Source organism: Lathyrus oleraceus, chromosome 5, assembly GCF_024323335.1.
Source record: "Lathyrus oleraceus cultivar Zhongwan6 chromosome 5, CAAS_Psat_ZW6_1.0, whole genome shotgun sequence".
Lineage (NCBI taxonomy): Eukaryota > Viridiplantae > Streptophyta > Magnoliopsida > Fabales > Fabaceae > Lathyrus > Lathyrus oleraceus.
Genome location: NC_066583.1, coordinates 213,727,568 through 213,739,682, shown reverse-complemented (window position 1 = coordinate 213,739,682; position 12,115 = coordinate 213,727,568).

The window sequence follows — 12,115 nt, the reverse complement described above, 5'->3', positions numbered from 1 at the left end:
AGCTCTGATTTCTCCATTTATAGGGATCTAGAGTGGAAGTGCATGGCATAGGAGTGATGTACATCACTTCCTCTTTCGATTGATATATAGATCGCACGTTTTGGTTGCCTTTTTATTTTCTGCAACTTGGCCGGAATCTGGGAAGCTCGCCGGAGAAGATGAAGGCTCCGGTGGCTTCTTCATGTCCAGTTTGAATCTGGACCGTTTGATGTGATCTCCAGATTCAATCTTAGCCATTGCTTGTTATGACCTTTTATTCTTTTCCATGTGGTGGCATTGACTGTGGTGTTTCGTGAGCGCGCGCCTCTGGATCCTTGGAGCTGCCAACTCAATTAATGAGCTCAGATCCAAGGGCTCTCGTTTTTTTGCATTTTTCTAATTTCTGTTTTTATTTTGTTTATTTCCTTTTATTTCAAAAAATCATATCTCTCTCATTTTAATTCCAAAAAATATGGGACCAATTGCATTATTTCCCAAATAAATTCTAGTTTCTATTTCTGATTTTTAATATTTTTTATTTCATCATTTGATATTTTTTGTGAATTTTCTCTTTTCTGGTTATTTTTAATTCATTTTAAATAGTTTTTGATATTCAAAAAATACAAAAATATTTTCCTAACCTATTTGAATGATGATGGATCTATGAAAAATATTCTCACCAACTTTTGAATTGATTTGAGATTTATTTGAGATTTTAGTTCAATTAGGTTATTTTTATTCATTTTTAATTGATAAAAAATAGTTTCTGACTTTTAAAAATGCTGAAATTTTTTGTCAAACTTTGTTTGACCTTGTTGAACTTAGGATAAATCACTTGGACCTTTCAAGGTTGATTTGAAGTGATTTTGAAGTTTGACCTTTCCATTTATTTTAATTCAAGTTTATTTTTAATATTAAAAAAATGCCAAAAATATTTTATTCTTTTCTTGACTTCCAATCTTCATCTCACTTTTGTTTTTGATTGTTTGACCTTGACTTTCAATGTTATTGGTCAACATATGAGGATTGGTACATTTTATTCCATTTAATGCATTTTATTTTGTCATTTCCATTTTCTCTTATCCATCTTTTCTTTCTTCTCCTTCTACTTCTTTTCTTTTTGATCAATGAGTTGAAGGTTGATAAGTTAGCATTGATTAGGGAGATTTAACATTCCTTGATTCAAATCTAATTCATCTTGATCAATTGATCAAGTGAATGGCTTTGCATTAAGGATATGTTATCTTCTAAATCATGCAAATGGCTTAAACCAATACAAGATCAATTCTCTTCTCCTTTTTGGCATGGCAAGTTGTTGGGACTTGGTTCACTAATTAAGACTCCTAACTTGTGTTTGTTACCTACATTATTATTGACCAGCCTGAGATAGTTGTGACTTCTACATAAGTCCAATTACGATTGCTTAACATAGCGCTAAATTTTGCCTTATGGCACACTAACTATTGACAATTAACATTTACTTTATGCAATTTACTTTTATGCAATTTACTATTCTTGCACATATTATCCATTTGCTTTTCTCTTTGCTCACTTGAGCACATGTTTATGTTAATGCCATTTGCCTTTTGCTCACTTGAGCACATAACTGTGTATATATTATTATGCTTGTGTTTTTGTTTTGATTGTTGTGGACCAAGTGCAAAGAAATGGACTTAGTTTCTAGGACTTTCCCTATGCAAAGAAATGGAGAATTGGACTTAGATTTTATGACCTTCTTTGTGAAAATTTGGAGTAAATGGACCTTAATGATGAAGATGAACTTTGAAAGGACTATATTCTAAACTCCCTCTTGTCCATTCTTTGATTATTTATAGAACTTTTTGATGTGTGTTTTCTTGTGATAGGGGATTCCAACCTTGAGTAACTTTGAGGAACCATTACCATGAGCATCTAAAGTGAAAGAAACAAAATCCATTGGAGGTTTCTTAGAAGCATTCTTTGCTTGTTAATTACTTGAAACATTTGCTTGTGATTGCTTATTCCAAAGGATGGGAGCTACTTGGATTATCAATATGATCTCAAGAGAGGAACTCCTTGTGTGGTTCATTTCTTATCCCTTATCTTTTTGCTTTCCTTAGGATTTAGCCCTTCTTCTTCATCTCTCTATTCTAACCCAAGCCAAAACTTTTTGTGCAAACATTTAACCTTTGTTTTCAAACATTAGAAACTTAAGCCTTAGGCTTTTGATTTTCAAACTTTCCTTTCATAACACTTATTTTGAATTGAACTTTTAAGTCAACTTTGACCATTTTTGTACATACTTCAAATTGGTAAATATAACCCATTCAAATTCTTTTTTGTGGTTCCAATGGCCACTTTCTTAATCAAATTTTCCATAACCTTTAGCTATTAGGTTTGAGTTATCCTTGTGGTAGATGTAATACTCACCTATATCCTTAGTGATGGACAATGAACCTTCCATGCTTATTATAGGGTTAACCCCTCACTAGCATGTTGAAGCTATCCTCACATGGTGGATTTGTGGTTTGGTTGAGTTTTCTCCCTTTGATAACAAAAGACCTTAAGGCTTTTGGACCAATCAATTCACTAACTTGCTTTGAAATTTTTACCCTGAACTACGAGGTTTTGATCCTAATCTTTTTATAAGATGGTACGTAGGCAATGGGTTTATCCATCCAAACAACAAAATGTAAATAAACTTGTATATTCTTTTCTCATCTCTTCAATCATGTTTGCACAAACAAAATTTTCACAAGACAACTACCTTCACAAGTGTGAAAAGGGCTCCCTAGGAGTACCTAGGATGTTTTGGGTGCCTAACACCTTCCCATTGCATAACCAACCCCCTTACCCAGATCTCTGTTTTCTTTTACTAGTTTTGTTAAAACTTTTAGGTTTTTGTTCGCTTTCTAACCATTCCTTTGGATAAATAGAAGTGCGGTGGCGACTCGACTTGTATGGTTTACCTTGGATTTAGTCAATATCTCTAATGGTAACGAATACCCCACTATAGCAAGGATGTCGCATCCACTGCCTATGCATCTCATCTGAGTATGAGAATCAGAGTCTTCGTAGCTCGGCTAACTAGGGGTTAAGGATTGCCATCTGAACATGGACTTACAAAAGAGGACACCAGCTGTGTTAAAGGAAAGTGGGCAATGTGTTCAACGTCCTAGCAGTAGGTGTCGCAGCTCGTTGAATCTAGTCTTAGGCAGTTACCTCTTTGCAATAGAATGGACTGACATGCCACAAGATCGGGGATGCACGGAAGGTCTAAAAGTGGGGAAGCTCTGCCCTAGAGTTATCATGCAATGTGGACCTATGTGTTAGGATTTACAAATAGGAACATCTACCTAATGTTAGCATGCAAAGAATAAGGGAATTCTACCTATGTTATCATACAAAGGGTTCTACCTAATGGGTGCTACCTAAATGGAACAAGAGTCTACGAATGGAGCAAAGAGAGGAGCCACGGATAAGGGTAGATGGCGATGCCAGAAGCAATCGACTTACAGGTAAATGGTGATGCATGAAGCAATCGACTTACAAGAGAAATGGCGATGCCTGAGGCAATCGACTTACAAGAGAAATGGCGATGCCTGAGGCAATTGACTTACAAGAAGATGGATGAATATGTGTTGGTTCTGTTAAGTTTTGAAAATGATTACTCGACGTTGGATCGAGCTTTTGATCTTGTTTTGAAATGATTATCGGATGTTCGTTTTAATTCTTGTATTAACAGATGAATAAAGAATGAAAGAATAAATATTATACACTTCATGGGAGAGGGGTACATTTGTTATGAATGGGGATTGTTCATGGCGATCAAACAATAAGAATATATATGCCTCATACATCATACAAGTAGGCAACAGTCATTAATCAGATCAGATAAATAAACAAGTATATAATTAAGTCCAAGACTTAAAGAATGAGATAAAGGAGCATTAAACAAGGCATGAGAAGTATGAACATGTTAAACAATCAAGCATAGTATGCATGAATGAAAGAAACAAGTATAACAAATATCAGATGAATCGGACAGATGAAACTATGCACACAAAGGATCAATGAATAATTTAATCAGGAAATAATGCAAGGATCAAATAAAAATCAAGATGAAAGGCCTCTAATATATGGCATATGAGATGAATAAGAGAGGATCAAAAGATCTCTTCAATTGCCATAAGCAATCCCTAAGTCAAACATCAATCATAGAAAAGTCAACTGAAAAAAAATCAAGTCAACTTAAAAAATATGAAATAAATAGCAAATTAATCAAGAAAATTATGAAAAGGCGGGGTCAGGACATCATCATCCCCCAAAAAGATTTTAAAAATAATGAAAATTAGTGTATAAATTAATTGAAATAAAACAGAAGTCAAATGAAAAGTCAACCAAACAAACTAGGTAAAAAATAAATCCAAAATAAATTAAAAATGGGAAATAAAATTCCAAGAAAAGGTCAGGTTGACCATGGTACATTGGTTAACCTTCATCCCAAAAATCAAAAGTTAAAAATAATTTTAAGCTATGAAAATAAAATTAATAAAAGTAAGTGTGTTAAAATGGACCATTTAGAATAAACAATTAAAATAAAATATTAGTATTAAATAAATACGAAAATAAAAATTAAATAAAATTAAATAAGACATTAAGAAATATGGAAAATATTTTTGGACATTTTTATGAATAAAGAAAATATTTTAAAATAATTAAAAGCAAAACAGAAAATAAAATGTGAATTAAAAAAAAGAAAATGAAAATGGAAGTGATTTATTCAGGGCGCGTGACAAATATTAAAATGAACGTTTAATTAAAAAATAACATGTAACATGATGTCAATAGGTCAAGTTTCATTAAAACACTAGAGGACAAAAACGCATGGGCGAATATGATTAAAACATGCATGACAGATCTAACGGTTTCCAAAATGCCACGTCATCGTCTCCTTCACCAAACCATGCCCTAACTCCATAACCATGCAGGAACACGTGAAAACAGTGGATTTTCTCCAACTTCCAACCAATAATGCTCATGCCATAGTGCACCAAACATCATGAAATAAAAACCAAAGTTCAAGTATGGAACGAGTAGAGTAACATGGTATCTTGTTTTAGGTAAAATGGTGACTTAAAAATGGTGAAATGTTGACCACAAGATAACCACATGAACACGGGCATGGAGAAATCAATAACATAAATCAAGCAACACAAACAATGCCTCATACTAAGGACTTCAAAAGCAAGCATGGCATAACATTAACATGGAAAACAACATGATGATGAGCATGGAAATGGCATGAAAAACTGTAATGAACAAGCATGATATACATGGCCATGGAAGATGGAGTAGAAGGCTTACCTAATGGAAGTCAGTCCACTGCTTCTTGGTAGTGGAGAAGATGGAAGAAGAATAATGCTTTGGTGCTTCAAAAAATTTCAACTCAAGAGCTTGAATGAAATCTGATCTTGATGAAACTTGCCTTGCTTTGCTCGAAGGGATCACAATGCCCCTTTCAGATTTAGGGTTTTAGTGCTTAAGTATGTGGGTCTAAATGTCTTAATGGGCTGAAATCCAATCTGATTTGGTTATGTGCATTTGGAGCAAAAGTGAGGTGGTGTGAGCAAATTGCTTATTTTGGCAAAATTCAAGTGAGTGGAAATAAAAGTGCATGGACAAAAGAGGTAAAAACGTGGGCTGGTTGGTTTTCCAGCATGTCATGGCTTGGTTTGGCTAGCAAGGGAACATTCCAAGGTGATGACTTTGTGACTATGTATCTTAATGAGAACATGACCAATTGGTAAAACAATGCAAACAGTAGGAAGATTTCATGGAGCTTAGCATCTTTCATGTTGAGCACAAATGGAAATGATTAATGGAAGAAGGTGAAAAATGGGCTTCAAGATCAGGTTTCACCATGCCAAAATGGTTGGGCCAGTTTGGCCTAACATGCTGCCTAGAAATTCAATTCATGATGCCAACTTTAGATGAATGCATCTCTCAAACCATGGATCCAAATGAGATGATTCCAATAGGAGGTGAAAGAGGAAATGGCAAGGTATAATTGTTGTGAAGAAAACATTTCCAATTGGTGCCTTGAAGTGCAAGAAATCTGGCCAAGAAGTCTTGACAAACTTTGAAGATTTTGGGACTTAGAAAATTTTCTAAGTGTCCTAAAAAAATGTCTCACTTTGACTAAGCATAACTTTCTCAATCTTAATCCAAATGGAACAAACATTATATTTCTAGAAAGCTTGGAACAATAGGAACAACGTTCATGTTGGAGAAATGTTCAAATGGAGCTTTTATCTTGATGGAAAATGGGCTCAAAGTGAGTGCAACAATCATGAAAACTTGCCCTAAATGGAAAGTCAACCATTTCTAAATTAAGTAACTTTTCCAATTCCTGATTAAATGATGAATCCATGATCCAACCTTGATCAAATTTCACATGTAGGCTCCCTTAGGATGGATTTTGAGATTCCACTCTCAAAATGTCAGGAGTTGACTTTTCTCGCCCCACAGTTGACTTTTCCCAAACTGTCTGATTACCGATTCCAGTGATCAATTGAAGCACCTCTGGCTCAAATAAAGAGTTGATTTTTTGTATGTAGACCCTTGTGGACATACGGAAGTCCATGGAAAAGAGTTTCACCCAAAGAATTAGAAATAAACTGATTTTATACCAAACCCTAATTTAGGGCAAAATTGATTAGGAACTGATTGCACTGATTGCCAATGGATCTTTCTGAGATAATTGTGAGTCTTCCTAGGCCAATATGCCTATATAATCATGACATGGATGATCCCCTCTACTTCCAACCAAACATTGCCTGTTGCAGGTAGCCAAGAAACCCTAATTTCTGGTTAAATCCAGATGAGCACTCTGATAGCTCTGAATCCTTCATTGATGAACTGAGGACTATAATAAGATACTTGGAGCCCCCTGATACCCTTGAGACTTGTATATTTAGAAAATGAAAACCAATTCTCAATATTGCTTTGTGTGGGCTCCTTCTGTTAAGGAGTGATCAATCAAACCTTGATTTCCAAGTCACTAATGCAGTATGCAATGAGTATGACCTAGTATGATGCTAATGGAGTGTGAAATATAATCCTATGCTCCCAAGAAAAAATGAAGAGTAAATTTTGGGGTATTACAGATACCTGACCAGAGATGAAGGCTCTTCTGCAAAGCGTTATGGGGCTTTTGCAAAGAAGAAGGAGGGAGAAGCACATGCCATGTCTTCCCATACTAAAGGAAGGCCCTCTGTGAAGAGGAAGACTGATCTCCGTGCCGGTAACCAGCACCAGGTGGCTCATATAGCACCTGCCTTCAGGGAAGCTCAACATTATCAGCATCAACAATATCAACAACAACAACATCGTCCGCAACAGCATGCCTACCAGCCTCGAAACAACAACAATACCAACACTAGCTATGATAGGAAGAGGGTCACTTTTGATCCAATTCCAATGACCTATGCTAAGCTCTATCCTTCATTGATAGACAAAAAGCTGATCACTCCACGTGACCCACCTGCTGTACCGGCCAACCCCCAGTGGTGGTACAAGCCCGAGCTTCATTGTGTTTATCATTCCGGTGCTCCTGGACATGATGTGGACAACTGTTATCCCCTGAAGACCAAGGTGCAAGACCTTGTTAGAAGTGGGATCTTGTTTTTCGAGGACGTAGGTCCAAATGTAAAGAAGAACCCATTGCCCGAGCATGGGAAGGCTGTAGTTAATATGGTTTAGGGTTGCCCTGGCAAGTACAAAGTCATGTATGTCAGTCATATCATACAATCGTTGGTCGAGATGCACAAACTATTATGTGGATACAGTCATTATGAGCATGACCATGACAACTGCCGTGTGTGCACTGTCAACGAGAGGGGATGTCGCCGAGTCAAGAAGGACATCCAAGAGATGCTGGATCAGGGTGTGATCGAGATACTTCAAAATTGTGATGAGGATGAAGTGAATGTTATATCCCCTATTTTCAGAATACCAGAACCCGTTGTTATCAGATATCATGGCAGCAAGAAGAAGGTTTCTCCATCTCTTATTATCAAGCCAGCGGGCCCTGTCCCGTATTCTTCAGATAGAGCTGTTCCCTACATATATAAGGCAGTTGCAATAGAAGATGTGAAGGAGGTGCCGTTGCCCTCCACTTCTGTTGTAAGTATATCAGACGTCAGTGGTGTGACCCAGAGTGGTCGTGTTTTCTCGGCGCCGCCGAAACCCCAAGATGACATGAGAAGAACTGATGATGTTAATAACTCTGCCACCCCTGTGGGTACTTCTTCTTCGAATCTGGCACTTGTTATTGATAAACCTGCCATTGTTGCTAAAGCTCCTGTCCCTGTTGGCCAGAATGACATTTTGAAAGAGGACTGTGATGAGATGCTGAGGCTCATCAAGAGGAGCGAGTATAATATTGTTGATCAGTTGCTTCAAACTCCATCAAAGATATCTATCCTATCTTTGCTGATGAGTTCTGAGCCACACCACAAAGCTTTGCAGAGGGTGTTGGACGTGGCATACGTAGATCATGATGTCACTATTGAACAATTTGATAACATTGTTGCAAATATTACTGCTTGTAACAATTTGAGCTTTTGCGGTGCTGATCTTCCCGAGGAGGGAAAAGACCACAATTTGGCTCTGCACATTTCCATGAATTGCAAGGATGATGCCTTGTCTAATGTGCTGGTAGACACAGGATCGTCGCTAAATGTGTTGCCAAAATCCACTCTGGCCAAACTGTCTTATCAGGGGCCTCCCACGAGGTAGAGTGCAGTGGTAGTCAAGGCTTTTGATGGATCAAGGAAAACTGTGATTGGCAAAGTTGAACTTCCAATCAAGATAGGACGTAGTGATTTCCATATCACTTTCCAGGTCATGAATATTCACCCATCATATAGCTGCTTGCTTGGCAGACCATGGATTCACGAGGCAGGCGTCGTGACATCCACCCTACACCAAAAATTGAAGTTCGTCAAGAACAAGAAGTTGGTGGTGATAGGGGGAGAGAAGGCTATCTTGGTAAGCCATTTGTCTTTCTTTTCTTACATAGACGCTGAGGATGAGGTTGGGACTCTGTTCCAAGCCTTATCTATTGCTGAGCCGTTAAGGAAAGGACCTTCTTCATTTTCTTCCTTTAATGATGCGAAGTTGGCCATTGAGCATGGCGCAACTACTGGTTTAGGACAAATGACCAAGCTGGAAGACAATAAATCCCGGGCTAGAATAGGGTACTCTCCAGGCACTTTCAATGAGCTTGGGATGTTCCAGAGTGGTGGTTTCATCCACACGGTCAAAGACCAAGAGGCTGCTGCTATAGTGGAAGATGATGCAGAAGAAGATTCTGGCAATTTTGTCATCCCTGGAGGAATTTGCAAAAATTGGGTCGCTGTTGATGTTCAAACAGTCGTCCATAAGTCCACGTAATGTGTTCACTTTTGTTTAAAAAACCCTTCTCCCATGCCAAAAGGAGAAGTGATGACATTGTTGGCACATTAATACAATGATATTCATTCAATAATTACATGTTAAATGTTTGTTTTTCCAAATTATTTTCACTTTTTTGCTTTTTGCATGAAATTGGTGATATAAAACCCTAAAAAGAAAATAAAATCAATCTTTTCATCTGCATAATGATTTGCCTTGTTTGAATTCTAAAATCTCTTTTATATCCAAAATCATTATGTAGGTTGATCAAACCCATTGAACATAATGATCCAACACCATCTCCCAACTTTGAGTTCCCTGTATTTGAGGCAGAAGAAGATGATGTTGAGGAGATTCCTGATGAGATTACCCGTCTGCTTGAGCACGAAGAGAAGATCATTAAGCCACATCTTGAGAATCTGGAAACAGTCAACTTGGGGTCTAAGGATTGTGTTCGTGAAGTGAAGATTGTGGCACTCCTGGAAAAGTCTGTAAAGAAGGGGTTGATTGAGTTGCTACGAGAATACGTCGACGTCTTTGCCTGGTCGTATGAAGACATGTCTGGTCTGGATATAGATATTGTGCAACATTTCCTGCCTTTGAAGCCTGAGTGTGTGCCTGTGAAGCAGAAGCTCAGAAAAGCTCATCCTGATATGGCAGTGAAGATTAAAGAAGAAGTTCAGAAGCAAATTGATGCGGGGTTTCTGGTGACTTCTACATATCCTCAATGGGTGGCCAATATTGTGCCCGTGCCTAAAAAAGATGGAAAAGTCCGAATGTGTGTGGACTATAGAGACTTGAATAAAGTTAGTTCGAAAGATGATTTTCCTCTACCACACATTGATATGTTGGTAGATAATACAACTAAATTAAATGTCTTCCCATTTATGGATGGATTTTCCGGTTATAACCAAATCAAAATGGCACCGAGGATATGGAGAAGACAACATTCATCACACCTTGGGGAACATTCAATTATCGAGTGATGCCCTTCGGTTTGAAGAACGCCGGAGACATGTATCAACGTGCTATGACTACCTTGTTTTACGATATGATGCACAAGGAGATCGAGGTATATGTTGATGATATGATTGCAAAGTCGAGAACTGAAGTTGAACATGTAGAGCACTTGTTGAAGCTTTTTCAGAGTTTGAGGAAGTACAAACTCCGCCTGAATCCTAACAAGTGTACATTTGGAGTCCATTCTGGCAAGTTACTGGGCTTTATTGTCAGTGAAAGAGGTATTGAAGTTGATCCTGCCAAGGTCAAAGCAATACAAGAGATGCCTGCGCCTAAAACTGAGAAGCAAGTCCGAGGTTTTCTTGGCCGCTTAAATTATATTTCCAGATTTATATCCCACATGACGGTTGTAGCAACCTGAAAAATACAGTGCGCGAAAAAACAACCGGTGAAAGAAAATGACAGAAGAGTCGCCACCGTGCGTTATTCATCCCAAAGGAGGGAAAGGAAAAGCTCGAAGTAAACCTGAAAAAGGAAAGGACAAGACAGGGTCTTGCAACCAAATTTTGGGTTCGGGAGTCGGTTATGCGAAGGGAAGGTATTAGCACCCCTACGCATTCGTAGTACTCTACATGATCCACTTTTGTAGTTCTTGTCTAAAGGGTGTGAGTTTATCTTGTGCTGTTTACCAAAAAAAAGGGTTAAATGCAAATGACTCGCGCGGATGTCGCATCCACTGCATACGTATCTCATCTGAATATGAGAATCAGAGTCTTCGTAGCTCGGCTGACCTATGGGTTGGGGGGATGTGTGCTCGCTAAGACATCGCGTTATATGCCTACGTATCTCATCTGGAATGAGAATCAGAGCAAGCCGTAGTTCGGCTAACTACGGGGTTATGGAGTGGGTTTTGGATGAACGACGTTACTACGCAATCTACCGGATGCTCGACCTTTGGAGACTTACTCACCTGTAGTAGAAGGAGTAAACGTGTGTTTAGGAGAAGAAAAATCAATGAAGGGTTAGGGTTTGGTTAACTCATGCAAAAAGGCAGTCCTTGACGAAGGAACCTGTAAAAAAACACACAAAAACATTGCCTCCTATCGAGGTCTTCCAGCTAGGAAAGCAGTAAAATGCGGGAAAAATGTAAAAGTATCACGCGGATAAAGATCCGAAGTAACAGAAGTTAGAGGAATGGGAAACCTAGGGATCCTTCCAAGCTAAACACCATCAAAGAAAGTGAGTCAGTACAGGTAATCGGAATGAAATCTCCAGGGGGTATCCCACAAATAAAGTGGAAAACCACGCAAGTTATCCCTGCAAAAGTCATGTGAGCCCTCACAAAAACTCAACAAACAGGTTAGAGACAAAAAAATAAGGTAATCAAGGGTTGCCCCCAAATCAAAATGTAACCACATGAATCATGCCATTAAAATTCACAAAAAAGACATGCATCAAAAGGGTATCAAATTCACCCATAATACCTCATACATTTAGAGCATTCAAATTAAAGGCATAAAGATGATGGATATAGGGCAAACCTAATTGGAGAGCTTGATTGAAATTGAGTTGCACCCGTGAGGTTTACAAAACAATCTTTAGGGTTTATGTGAGGCAGAGGTGATTCTGTGCAGTTGAGTTCCCTTCAGGGTTTGGGGGCTGCTCTGAACTCTGTTAGCTCTTCTCTCACTATCTTTTTCCTCAGGGTAATAGGAATAGAATGAATATTTGTTTCACT